The sequence below is a fragment of the Nuphar pumila genome, chromosome 14 (assembly GCF_984573655.1).
Source record: "Nuphar pumila chromosome 14, dmNupPumi1.hap1.1, whole genome shotgun sequence".
NCBI classification, from domain to species: domain Eukaryota; kingdom Viridiplantae; phylum Streptophyta; class Magnoliopsida; order Nymphaeales; family Nymphaeaceae; genus Nuphar; species Nuphar pumila.
The window spans coordinates 29,092,475-29,105,741 of NC_143262.1; the positions used below are offsets into that span (position 1 = coordinate 29,092,475).

The window sequence follows — 13,267 nt, forward strand, 5'->3', positions numbered from 1 at the left end:
CGTAACATAAGTGCTGACAACTAACTTACCTGTGAACCTGTCACTAAGAGAATTTCAATGGCCACGGACCCTACGAGGGACTCCTTGAAAGCATCAGAATATCAGGCCGCACCCAGCCGGAGACAAAGCTGGATACCCACCCAGCAAATTGGCAGTCGTTGGCTCACATCTGTAACTCCTGAAGGCTCTTGGATATCTGAAGGGTTTCACATTTTCAAACCAAACTCTTCTCATGTGCAATTATCCCAGACCAACTAGACCCAAAAGGGGGCTGGAGTGGGAACCCTGCTATTACCAAGTATTGAAGATATCCCAATTTTTCTGGAATGACTCCAGAGAATCCCTTGATGCTAAAAAGATCGAGTGTATACAGCAATTGGATTGCCAAGAAATACAAGCGTGGGAATAGTGTAGATGAGAAATTGCAGTAAAAGAAAGAGAAATCAGAAAAACAAATTAATGCAGAAATTTGTATTCTAAATGCCTATGCACAGAAAAAAAATAATAAAAAAAAAGAAAAAGAAAACATAATTATACATATAAGAGAAGAGATTACATATGCTGGAAAGATATTGAAAACAGGAATCTAAAGTTTGCAATAAAGAACGATGTAGATGGGGATGCTGAAATCTACCTTATATAAAAACAACAACATAAATAAGAAAAACCAAATGTATAATGGCTAACAAAATTAACTGTAATCATTGAACATGGGTAGATCTTGAATATTTTCTCCAGCATAGGGAAATACTGGAGGACCTATTAGGACCATCTACGAACACAAGAAAAGGAGTAGGCATGATATTTAGAACTCTGAGATGAGGAATTTAGATGCTCATATGAAAGTTATCTAAAATTAAATGATACCAGTTACGATGGTATGTTGAGTTCTGATAAATAAAAAATAAAAAAATAAAAGAAAAGAAACATTTAGAGACAACAGGTGAGTTGAAAAGGGATCGAATGATGATGTTCATGCAAGATTAAAATGAATGACAGAATATGCATCAGACCTAGTAATAAACTGTAAACAGAGTACAAGAATTCATACTACAATACATGAAGCTAATTGAAACTAAGTAGTATCAGGCGATGGTGGAGGGCAATCAATGCTATGGAGCGATACCTTAACAGTTCAGATGTATATGCGCAGTGAACATCAAACGTTATTGCCAAGGGAATAAATTGTGAGAAACGAAGGTCTACTTTGATTATTATCAAGACTCCTTCGATCGATGAGAAGAACTCCAGAGGAAAACGAAAAGAGAAGAAGAAGAAATACAGAGATGAAGAGCTGAAGAAGTAGTTTGATGAAAAGTCAGAAGATGGTGGGGTGAAGACGGGTCCTGCTGTAGGGTTTCTTAGAAGAGGGACTTTGATTGCATGCTAAAGGGTGAGGTCGACCTTCTCCTTCAACTGGTTAGGGGAAGATCAAAAGGAAAAGACAGAAGATGAAGAAGAAGCAGAAGTAAAAGAAGATGTGGAAAAAGGATAAAAGAAGAAGAGATCGATATACACAGAAGGGGGGAGGGTGAAGACGGATCCTGCTGTAGGGTTTCTTAGAAGAGGGGCTTTGATTGCATGCTAAAGGGTGAGGTCGACCTTCTCCTTCAGCTGGTTAGGGGAAGATCAAAAGGAAAAGACAGAAGATGAAGAAGAAGCAAAAGTAAAAGAAGATGTGGAAAAAGGATGAAAGAAGAAGAGATCAATATACACAGAAAGGGGGAGGGTGAAGATGGATGGATGGCGATTTTTCCTCGATTTGTTTAAATATGGGAGAGTGAAGGATCGAGAAGGCGAGTTTGTTGAAGATGAGCGGGATGAGGGCGCTCTGCCGAAGATAGCCGATGGAGAGAGGAAGCGTTTTTTTTTTGTGAAGGAAAGCCGAGAGAGAACGACCCTATCAAAAGAAAAACTGAATTAGGTTTTTTCTTTTCAAACACGTCCTTCTACTTTATAAAATTTCCAAAACGAGGCTCTTTTTATAAGATTTTTTCAAAAAAAAAAGATATGTTTAAATAAAAGATGGTTTTCAAAAGGTGGTTCTAAGAGCTTATTATTATATTTTTTTATTTTTGTATTTTCTTTGGGTTTTTCTGATTTTTGTATTTTGTATTTTTGTCATAAAGGTTTTAAAACTAGGGGAAAATGAGAAATTAAAAACTATTTTTGGGATTTTGAGAAATATTTATAAAAGAGGGGTTTTCTGAGAATTTTAACGTTATTCCTTGGAAAAATCCTTTAGAAAATGGGTTAGAAATGAAAATTGAGTCTGGATTCCAACGAATTTGAGAAATGAATGGGAATTTTATCAAAAATTGACCTGATTATTCAAAAGACGGAGGTGAGGGGCAAAGAAGGATTTTTTCGATTTTTTTGGAAATTTTGTGGTGTTCACACCATGGCTAGCCTTCATCTTCACAGGCTCCTGTGATAGGTATATCATTTAACTAATTGGATGCTTGATTAGTTCAAATGCGCATTCTCAGAATTTCTAACGTATTTTTTTACATATGATGTTTCGCCTGTACACGACCACCTACACCAGTTGATCACACAAGTCATGAGCCAACACAGGAAGCAGGGTCTTCTCAGTCTGGCACAAGAAGACTCATTCGAATAGTGTATATCGATAATCGACCGTAAGTATTTCATTTTCAATTATTGCATTTCTTATAAATATTTTATATTGATATTTATTGTCTACCAATTCATGTGCAGCACGAGGTTTGAGCCACAAGAAGTAGTACGGGAGATTAGGAATTCACTTCTTCAACATCTACCAGGATCGGTTGCTCAATGGAAAGAGTACCCAAAGGAGGTGTTAGACAGATTGTGGTCCTCATTCACGGTATACAGTTGTTTCTCATAGTTAATGTGTTTCATATTTAATTTTTTAAAGTAATGTCTACTAACTTTCTGAAAATATTTGTAGGCTTCAAATCGCTTCGCAACTACGGTGGAAGAAAATGATACAAGGAAGGTGTGGCAGAAGGTGGCTGTCAATCGATTTGCAGACATGCTGCACAATATGAAGACTGCAGCAAAAAAAGCATCTAGCGTAATAGATGATCCACTACAGTGGAAGGGCCATGGCCCTATTACTATCAGGAGAGATTATTGGGATGAAATGTGCGATAAGTGGGTGGGAGATGCATTTCGAAATCGCTCTGCGAAGGCTGCACAAAATCGAGCAAAAATGCCCGAAGCCCATCTACACACAGGTGGATCTAAGACATTTGGGAGCCACCTGAAGAAAATGGTAACTCATCAATATATAATATTAATTTTATAAGTATTGTTGCAAACTTGTGAACTAAATCTTTTGTCCTTTAACTTCACAGGAAGCAGAAAAATGAGGCATTGTACCATATAAGGATGTGTTTGTTGAAACACATAAACGGAAGACCACGGGAGTTTTCGTTTCAGAGAAGGCGAGAACGACAACGGTATGTATTTATTCTATTAATAATCATTGCAATATGTAAGTTATCATAATGTTATCATTAATTATTAATGCATACTTTAAACATCATTTTGTAGGAGGCATATGAGCAACAGATGGTAGAGTGATATGGCGATGACGCTACTCAGCATCCATCATTTGATCCTGCAGCATGGGTGACTGCAGCAGGTGAACCCAAAAAAGGTCGTGTGTTCGGGTTTGGGAGTAATATGAACACTTCACCAGTTATTGTTTCTTCCAATTACGTCTCACAGACTTCTTCCGCCGACATAAGCTCCAAGCAGCAGCCTATTCTTTTCAGTGATGATGTACGTCAGATCTTTAAGGACACACTGAATTACTACTTCCATGACACCATCGCCCCCTTTCTCCGAGATGAGATCAACAATCTTGTGTTGAACAGGGGATCTTTGATTGCAGGTCCCTCTCAGGTATAATCACATATTCAGTTTTTTGTCTGCCTTAGAACACATATGAGCATAATCGAATCACATATATAACTTTTTGCCTGCCTTAGAGCACATATGAGCATGATAGAATCGCATATAGAGTTTTTTGCCTGCCTTAGAGCACATATGAGCATGCTATAATCACATATAAAGTTTTTTGCCTGCCTTAGAGCACATATGAGCATGATAGAATCACATATAAAGTTTTTTTGACTGCCTTAGAACACATATGAGCATGCTATAATCACATATTCAGTTTTTTGACTGCCTGAGAACACATATGAGCATGTTATAATCACATATTCAGTTTTTTGACTACCTTAAAACACATATGAGCATGCCAAAATCACATATAGAGTTTTTTTACTGCCTTAGAACATATATCATTCATGATAGAATCGCATATAAAGTTTTTTGCTTTGCCTGCCTTAAAGCACATATGAGCATGATAGAATCACATATAGAGTTTTTCTGTCTGCCTTAGAACACATATGAGCATGCTATAATCACATATTCAATTTTTTGTCTGCCTTAGCATACATACGAGCATGATCGAATCACATATATAGTTTTTTGCCTGCCTTAAAACACATATGAGCATGGTAGAATCACATATAGAGTTTTTCTAGCTGCCTTAGAACTCATCTGAGCATGATATAATCTCTTATAATTTTTTTTTTAATGCCTTAAAACACATATAATTCATGATAGAATCACATATAGAGTTTTTTGCCTGCCTTAGAGCACATATGAGCATGATAGAATCACATATAAAGTTTTTTTATTGCCTTAGAACACATATGAGCACATGATAGAATCACATATAGTGTGTAATTTATTTCATTATATTTTGTTTATCAATACTGACTGTTCTTTTCTTGTGTAGGTTGCTAGCGATAATCAGTGTAGCGGAGCTAAAGGGACAGATAAAGGCAATTAACAAGAAGACGCACAAAATCTTGGCGATGATTAGAGAACTGTGTTGAAGAAGTTCTATTTTTTTTGTTTCTTAATTGTAATTGTTGAATTGTAAATAATTAAACTTGTTAATTTTAAGGTGGAATGATTAATTGTTGTAGATTCCTTTTATGTAACATTTTTTGTGTAGTTTGTTTGTTATTTACAGGAAATATAAATTGTACAGGAAATATAAATTGTACCGTTCTCGGTATTTAATTTTCAAATCAATTTTTTTATTTTTTTTCGTGTTTGCGATGGATTAGCGACGGAAACATCCGTCGCTATGCATATAAATCTAGCGACGGACGTAAATCTGTCGCCAAGCCGAGGTCACCGTTTAGTACCGGCGGATTGGCGACGGAATACATCGCTCGTTATTCCGTCGCAATTAGCGACGGACCTGGCGACGAATTTATTTCATCGCCAGTTAGCGTCGAAAAATTTGCGACGTAAGCATATCGTCGCCTCGTCGTCGCTAATCCGTCGCTAAGCCGGTTAGCGACGGATTAGAGACGGAATGTGATCGTCGCTAAACCACTGCTTTGTTGTGGTGTGTAACATGCATTAGAAATTAAACATCATGCATCAACCAAGATGTAACAATTAAGAGAATAGGTAAAATATGCATGTTCTAATGCGTAGGAGGATTATGCATGATTTATGTGTAACACATGATCACTTTATTATCTTTCATTAAAGTTTTCTTTCCATATGCTTGTCCCTATTAAATGAATACAATTTAAGTTCCACTTTTTAATTATCGTTGCCCGCGAATACACCAAACGAGTACAATTTTCTGAGGTTAAGTAGGGTTTTCAGGATAACTTAGCACACAAGTTGTATTTTATTATTGGGTTCTAAACTTAGCCCTCGACCGAATCATCTTCAGAACATTAAACCTCCACATCTAATGTTAGGATAATTAAGACCTCCACATCCAATAGTGTCACTTTCTTAGTATACCAAAACAACAGTTATGTCAAACACACCACCCTCAGGTAAAGTGGCGGACTCTCCCTAAAACTGTGGCCAAAAGAAAAAACCTCAATATCGGGTTTAGGGGTACTAAATAAGCACACAAAGTTTTTGTATCCTCGTGGTCCCCCAAAACCAAATCTCTAAGATGCTCATTCTTTCGATGGAAGATCTCAGATCGTATATTACATTATTTTTATTCATTATCTTTTTATTAAACGCCAATTATTAAGTTTTGTAATTCAACATGCAAAAGCAAGGGCAAAAGCTTGCATCTACCCCTGAGAGAACCATCACGGGACTCCCACTCATGAAACACATAGAATAGTGTAAAACACAATGAAATAGAAATAAATATGATTTTTGTGATGCATTTAAAAGTAAGTAATGAAGGAGCTCCCAATGCTCGAGGCTCTCCAGGCCTGCGATGATTCACTTGAATCATCAATGCAATACATGCAAAAACCATCAATAACATACCACAATGCATTACTTTTGATTGCTTCACAATGCACATTTATATATGCTCCTTTCAAGATGTGCTTCAAACAATGTTATGCTTGTACATAAACTCACAACTTTTCATTCCATGCTTGCTTTCGTCTGATTCAAACATTTGTGTCAATTGTATACTACAATTATTCATGGCGAATGCATGTTTTAATTCAAATAATTATGTCGCATGTAAGCTTTCATTCATGACTCTCTTTACATGTGTGACTACTTGTGCAACTATATACATGCAACATGATCTAAAATTTCAGATTCGTACGTGTTCACAAAATACCCATGTAATTAACATTGTCTTGAATATTGCTCACGCAAAACTTGTTAATCATACGCATATAAAAATTTCTTTTTAGCATGCACATAGTTGGAACCTTCATAATGGCAAAATTCTAGAATCTGCAAAGGGCAACACACACACACACACACACACACACACACACACACTATATATATATATATATATATATATATATATATATATATATATATATATATATATATATATATATATATATATATATACTCAAATTTTGGTCCATGCCGAGACGACTGACAGTCAACTGGGTCTATAATTTAGCCTGCACCCAGTCAACTGTCAGTTGGCTAGGGTTACCTTTTTTCTACAGGGTTCACACCCAGTCGGCTGGGTTTACCAGCAAGCCCACCTGACCCTGGTCAGCTGGGTCGGGTCTGACCCACCCTACCAGGCTTGTTCCAGTCCTGCCCCAAGTGCCGGACTGGGTCAGGCAGGTCGTTAACTAGCTGGGCTGGCCGAGTCAGCCCAGCCGACCCTGTCGGCTCGGCCTGACAGCCCATGCACAGGCCTTAGTCTGGGCCTGTGTGTTGTTAGGCTGAACAACCATCAACCAAAAAGAATTTTTTTTTTTTTTCGTAACCATGACCCGGTCGGCTAGGTCAGCCACTAAGCCCAGCCGACCCAGTCGGCTAGGGCTGACTGCTGCAGCTCGGCTGGCCCCAGCAGTAACCCCAAAACAGTATTAAAAAAATATGTCTTTTTTTTCTTTCCCTGTAGAGCTGCCCTAAACATGTTCATAAGTATGGACAACATTCATTTATGCATGCGTTTACAGATTTAAAATAACATTATGCATGCTTACACAATTTTTTTCTATTCATAACACGTGGACATGCATCTACTATCATATGCATATATGAAATCACGTAGGAATCGAATTCACTATAAAACAAGTGTTAAAAAGCTCACTTAACATGAAATAAAATTTTGTTTTTGTTTAGAAAACCCATACACAGAATTTTTTTTATATGAAAAGGACTGAAAATACCTATATAAAAGAGGATCCTCATTCATGTATACTTGAGTAAACACATAGATTCACTCATTAACCATGGATTTAGGTCATGGTAAGCATGAGAATCGAATCGGTATTCAATTTTTCACTTAAGTCAAAAGAAGAGACCTATACCTTTGATAAATATCAAAAAATAGAGAAGAATGATGAAGGAACAAGGGCTGTTGGAGAAGAGGAACCCTCTTCCTCTTCCTCTTCCTCTTCCTCTTCCTCCTCTCTCTCTCTCTCTCTCTCTCTCTCCCTCTCTCTTTTCCCTCTTTCTCTTTCTCTTTTTTTTTCTCTCTCTTTTCTTTTTTTAAGTAATGGGTGGGAGAGGGGGTCACCTTCCCCACCCCCCTATTTCTCCAGTTCTCCTCTAAGAGTTCCGAAAAAGTGGAACTCCCTCTCTCTTTTGTTTCCTAATTCTTTTAAACTCTACCAAATGTTGACTTTTCTACATTTGGTAGTTTTTCTAACTTTGTAAAACTTTTAAAACTCTTTCTTAACCACTCATAAGCAAGAGTAAGGACTCTTTTAAGAAGTCCTACTCAGCCCAAAAATAGAAACTTAGAATTAATATTAATTAATTAATTAATTTTTTAATATTAATTAATAAAAATTATCTAAAAACTTCCAAAAATAACCAAATTAACCCTAAAGGCTTCTTAACTATAATAAAACTCAAATTAAGGCTTTATACTAAATTTAAAGTTGGATAAACATTGGACTTGGATTTAGATCCAGATCCAAATTCAAGATCCAAACCCATACCCAAAACAAAAATAGATGAAGACCTGGATCCGATTCAGATTTAAGTAGGACCTAAATAGAACCCAAATCCAAAAAAAATTGGATCCTAGGCCTTGGATCCAATCTAATCCAACTTCGGATCCATTTCGATAAACTACTAAATTTTCATAAAAACATGATTTTCGGGCCAATCGGGACTCGAATTCAGAAAATTAAAATATCATTGTTCTTAGAATTCTGAGACGCATCCAATGATATATCACACAAATACCAAATTTTGAATTTTGTCTAAAAATAACCTAAATTTCGCTCGAATTTTGCTTGAATTTAAAGGTCGAAATTAAAATTCTTTCTCATGTTTCATTTGGCTCGCCTCGACCTTGTCGATGAGATGTGGGTCAAGCCCAAACTCAAAGACTTCAGTATAAAAATCAAGCCTCAAACAATTTTTCTCCCAGACAGCCAATTTTTTGTCAAAATTATAAAATGATTAAGTACTGAAATACGCGATATTACAGGTTTAAACCGAAAGGTACCATTACTGAAAGCATGATATGTCTTCCTTCTGATTACTCCATCTTGCATCTTTGTTACCTCATGTTTTCATTGTTTGAATTTGTGAAGGAATGTTGGATGTAAGAAGAGATGAGAAGAGATTTTCTATATATCCTCTATGACAATTTGTGATAATGGCAAGCTAGGTGCGTTCTTTAACTTAAGTAGGAGGTTGTGTCAAGGTGACCACCTATCCCCCCTTCTTCTTTTGAATGTTATAGAGGTAAAATCTTTTATGCTTGTCTCGGCTACTTCAAGTGATATTTTCATGAGTGTGGACAAGCCGGGCTGCCCTAAATTTTCACATATCCTTTTTTCCATAATATTTTAATCTTTGCTCATGCTTGTCAACAAAATATTGCTCGGTTGTGGACCCTATTGAGAGTATTTTTTTAGTTGTTGGGCCTCTCCATCAATGGGCTCAAAACTTTCTTCATTTCATTTGGGGCATCGGATCCAGTGGATAAGTTTGTTTCCACGTTATTTGGATGTCCAATTGGTGACCTCCTCATAAAGTATCTTGGCCTTCCTCTACATCTTGGTGTCGCTTGGGATAACTATTGAAAGGTGATATAAGAAAGGTTGTGGCAAAAATTAGTGCTTGGGCTGGACTAATTTTATCTTTTGCGGGAAGGATAACACTTGTAAAGTATGTTCTCTCATCTTTCTTATTGTACTTTCTTCAATTCTTTTCTATTCTTCAAAAGACTAGAAGAAAGATCAATCGTTCTCTTCACATTTTTCTTTGGTCTAGAAAAGCTCAAAAGGGAAAAATGCATTTGGCAACTTGGGAACTAATCTCTCGATCCAAAGAAGAAGGTGGGTTGGGTATTAAAGAAGTTGACAGATGGAACAAGTCTCTTTTGCTTAAATGGTTATGGTTACTTCTTAAGGAGAATAAAACATGGGTGGTGCTTATCAAGCACAAATATGGTTTGAAGGGATGGTCGTGGGAATGGGATGGGGGATTAAAATGGATGGGGGGAATTCGAGATTTGGAAGGGTTGGGTAAAGCTATTGCCAACCCTTCTTGAATCCCTTGGTGTTGAGGTTGAAAATGGGTGCAAAACTAGGTTTTGGAAAGATGAATGGTGTGGGGACGGGTGCCTAAAGGACCTTTTTACTTATATTGGATTGCAAAAGGGAAGGAGAAGATGGTATGTTCTTATTGAGACCAATTGTGTGGTTGGGAAGTTCAACTTAGAAGAAACCCATCACCATTTGTTTTTGTGGAATGGTTGTGTGTTATGAATATGTTGGTTCCACTTAAACTCAACTATTCCATTGATTTGTGTTTGTGGAAACATTCTCTTAATGGTGTTTTCTTCACTTCTTCTTGCTATCTCTCTCTTGGCAATCCAATGGCACAATGGCTTCCGGTAGAAGCTTTATGGCATAATTCTTTTCCTATTAGAGGCATCACTATGGGCTGGTTACTTCTTCATGACAAATTGCTCATGGACCAAGTATGAAAAGAAAAGGGTTCAGCCTCCCTAGTCAATGTATCATGTGTAAAAGAGAAGAAGGGGGTGCAGACTACTTATTTTGGAATTGTCAATATGCTCAAAAGTGTAGCAAATTGTCTTGTAGTTTTTTGGGAAAAGAAGCTTTATCTTAGGGAGGTTCTTTTGGCTACCTTCATTCGGCCAAGAAGCGCTAAGATCGAGTTCACTTGGGGATGCTTTGTGCTTCTCACTTGGCAAGAAATCTCGTAGCAGTGCAATGTTAGACGTCGTCTGGGCAGCGAGCTCCCAAGCAACGTAATAGCTAATGTGGCATTGTGGAAGCTTCGGCGAAGGATCGACTTCATATGACCTCAATCCAATGAATCTTTTATGCTTAAATTTTCAGTTTGTGTAAAGTGCATGTGAGTGACACCTCGTCATTCTCTATGTATCTATTCTCTGATTTATAAAATTCTGCCTGCAAGAGAGAGGGCGCTTCTATGGTGGTATTGTACCACCATTGCTTATGGTATCACATGCTTGATTTACATAGATATAGACTCTAAAAGAAACACCTAACCATTTGATATGCTTAGCATATTTTATTTATTATTTTTATGTATTAAAGTTGGCTCAAATACAACGTTTTATGTAATTTTTAAACAACCCTTATTTTCATGAATTGTGAGCCATTGATTTTCACCATCTCAAAAATGAAATCTTAGTAAATAAACTATGCTAGATTTATCATTTTATGGTTAGATCTGTAAACATGAGTGTACCACTGTATGGTATATAAATAGAGAGAGAGAAAGAGAGAGATTTATTTATTTATTTTCTATGAAAAGGAACCAACTTGGAACAAACTACAGCGGTCACACCCTAGCAAGGTGGTAAACTCTGGAAGTGAAATAAATGCGACGATTATAAGGCGGACTCGATCACGGCGGGGCGGGTTATTTATTTATTTATACATGTTGTTTTCTAAGGAAGCCTTTCCTTCAGTGTAACTGGCAATCCATTCTTCATGAACATGATGACTGAGGCCTTGGGAGAAACCTGATGGCCTTCCACGACCTTAACCTCGAAATTCAAAAGCACTTCAGCCGCTGCATACTTCATCTGAACGAATGCCATATCTTTGCCCACACAGGTTCTAGGTCCTCCATTAAAGGCTGCAAACCTCGACCCATCGACCTCATGCTTCAATTTTCCTTCGCCGTCTATCCATCTCTCCGGTTTGAATTCCAAGCAATCTTCTCCCCATGCCCACTTCATCCTCCCTGCAGAGTATGGAATGAAGAAAACCTTCATTCCTGGTTTCAAAGCAGTGCCATCAGGCAGCTTATCTTCTGCCAGCACACTTCTGTTGTTGATAGGCACAGAAGGGTAAAGCCTTAGTGTTTCACATAGGCATGCATGAAGGTAGACCATCTTCTGCAAATCCTCACTGCTAAATGCTGGTGGTGGAGATGATGTTCTCTCTGTATCTTTTCTCTCAATGATTGCCGTCAACTCCTCCAAGATCTTGGCTTCCACATGGGGATGCTTAGAAACCAACCAGATGAACCATGTCAGTGTAGCAGCCGAAGTGTCTCTAGCAGCCAGCAGAAAGTTAATAGTAGAGTCCCTCAGAAAGGCGTCATCATCAAACATGCCAACATACTTGGACAATAGATCATCGCTAGTGGGAGCCACCTTCTTCATGGCAACTTTTTGTGACGCTGCCTCGTTCAACACTGCCTTTGCATCATTGACTTGCTTTTCTTTGCCAAGGTTGAAGTAGCGAAGAAGTCGCCACACGAAGTTAGGGACTATGTGCCTATAGAAGATTGCCTCCGTGATGGCATCAATGGCCTCTGAGCAGGGGGCTCTGGGGAAGTTGAGACACAGGCATTCGGGGCTTGCACCGAAGACTGCTGTCCATGTGGCGTCAAAGGTGAACCTCACGAACACGTTTTGAAGGTCCAAGACCGAGCCAAGACGTGCCCAGTGCTTGAGCACCGGCACAAGCTGGGTCTTGACTATGTCTTGTGTGATCTTCGAAGAGAACAGCCGGAAGTCCTTAGAATGGATATGGCTGTGAGCCACTCTTCTTTGGAGCTTCCACGATTCACCATCCGAGTTTGCGAGCCCGTCGCCAAACAGATCGTGAAATATTTCGCGAAAATCTTCGCCTTTTGGGAAATTCTCGAACTTGGTCTTGAGGACGTACTCTATGTTTCTCGGGTCGCAAGTCGCTACGACTTTCATGCCATAGAATACAGGGCCTTCGAAACAAATCGTCCCACCAGCCACGGCGAGTCGACCTGTGATCCAATCGTAAAAGCCATGGATGTTCATGAGAACACTAGGAAGCATTCCCACAATGGGCCAGCTTATGAGTGGTGCATGCCTTTGTCTTCGGTAGCTGAGAATGCAGATGAAACTTAGAATGGCCAGCCATGCTTCTGGCCACCAGATAATCGAAACTATTGAAGCAAGATGAGCGAAGGGAGAGGCATCCATAATTGCACTAAAGAGATTAATGTGTTGCATGCAGATAGAATGTGCATGTGAGGAAGCCTGACAGCTCCTCTTTATAGAGAGATCGGGATCTCACTCGAGCCCTCAAATCATCCCTCTGGTCCAGACCGTCGATTACACTTCAGAATTCAATGGGGCCTACAGCAAGCTAAAGTGGGCTCTGCCAACTGATTGGTGTCTTAAAAACCCTACATCTATTGAAATGATCATTTTCCGATGGTTTGTGGAATACATTGGTTTTTTTTTTTACTTTATTGACCGAGACTTGGACTAAGTTTGAACCAAGGTCGTCTACGTCTACCCACTGTAATAGTTATCATG

At 38.3% G+C, this 13,267-nt stretch overlaps 1 pseudogene; it reads right to left on the minus strand.

Moving 5' to 3' along the window:
- Window positions 1-11,404: 11,404 nt before the first annotated feature.
- LOC149816701 (cytochrome P450 86B1 pseudogene) lies at window positions 11,405-12,928 on the minus strand (annotated as a pseudogene).
- Window positions 12,929-13,267: the final 339 nt, after the last annotated feature.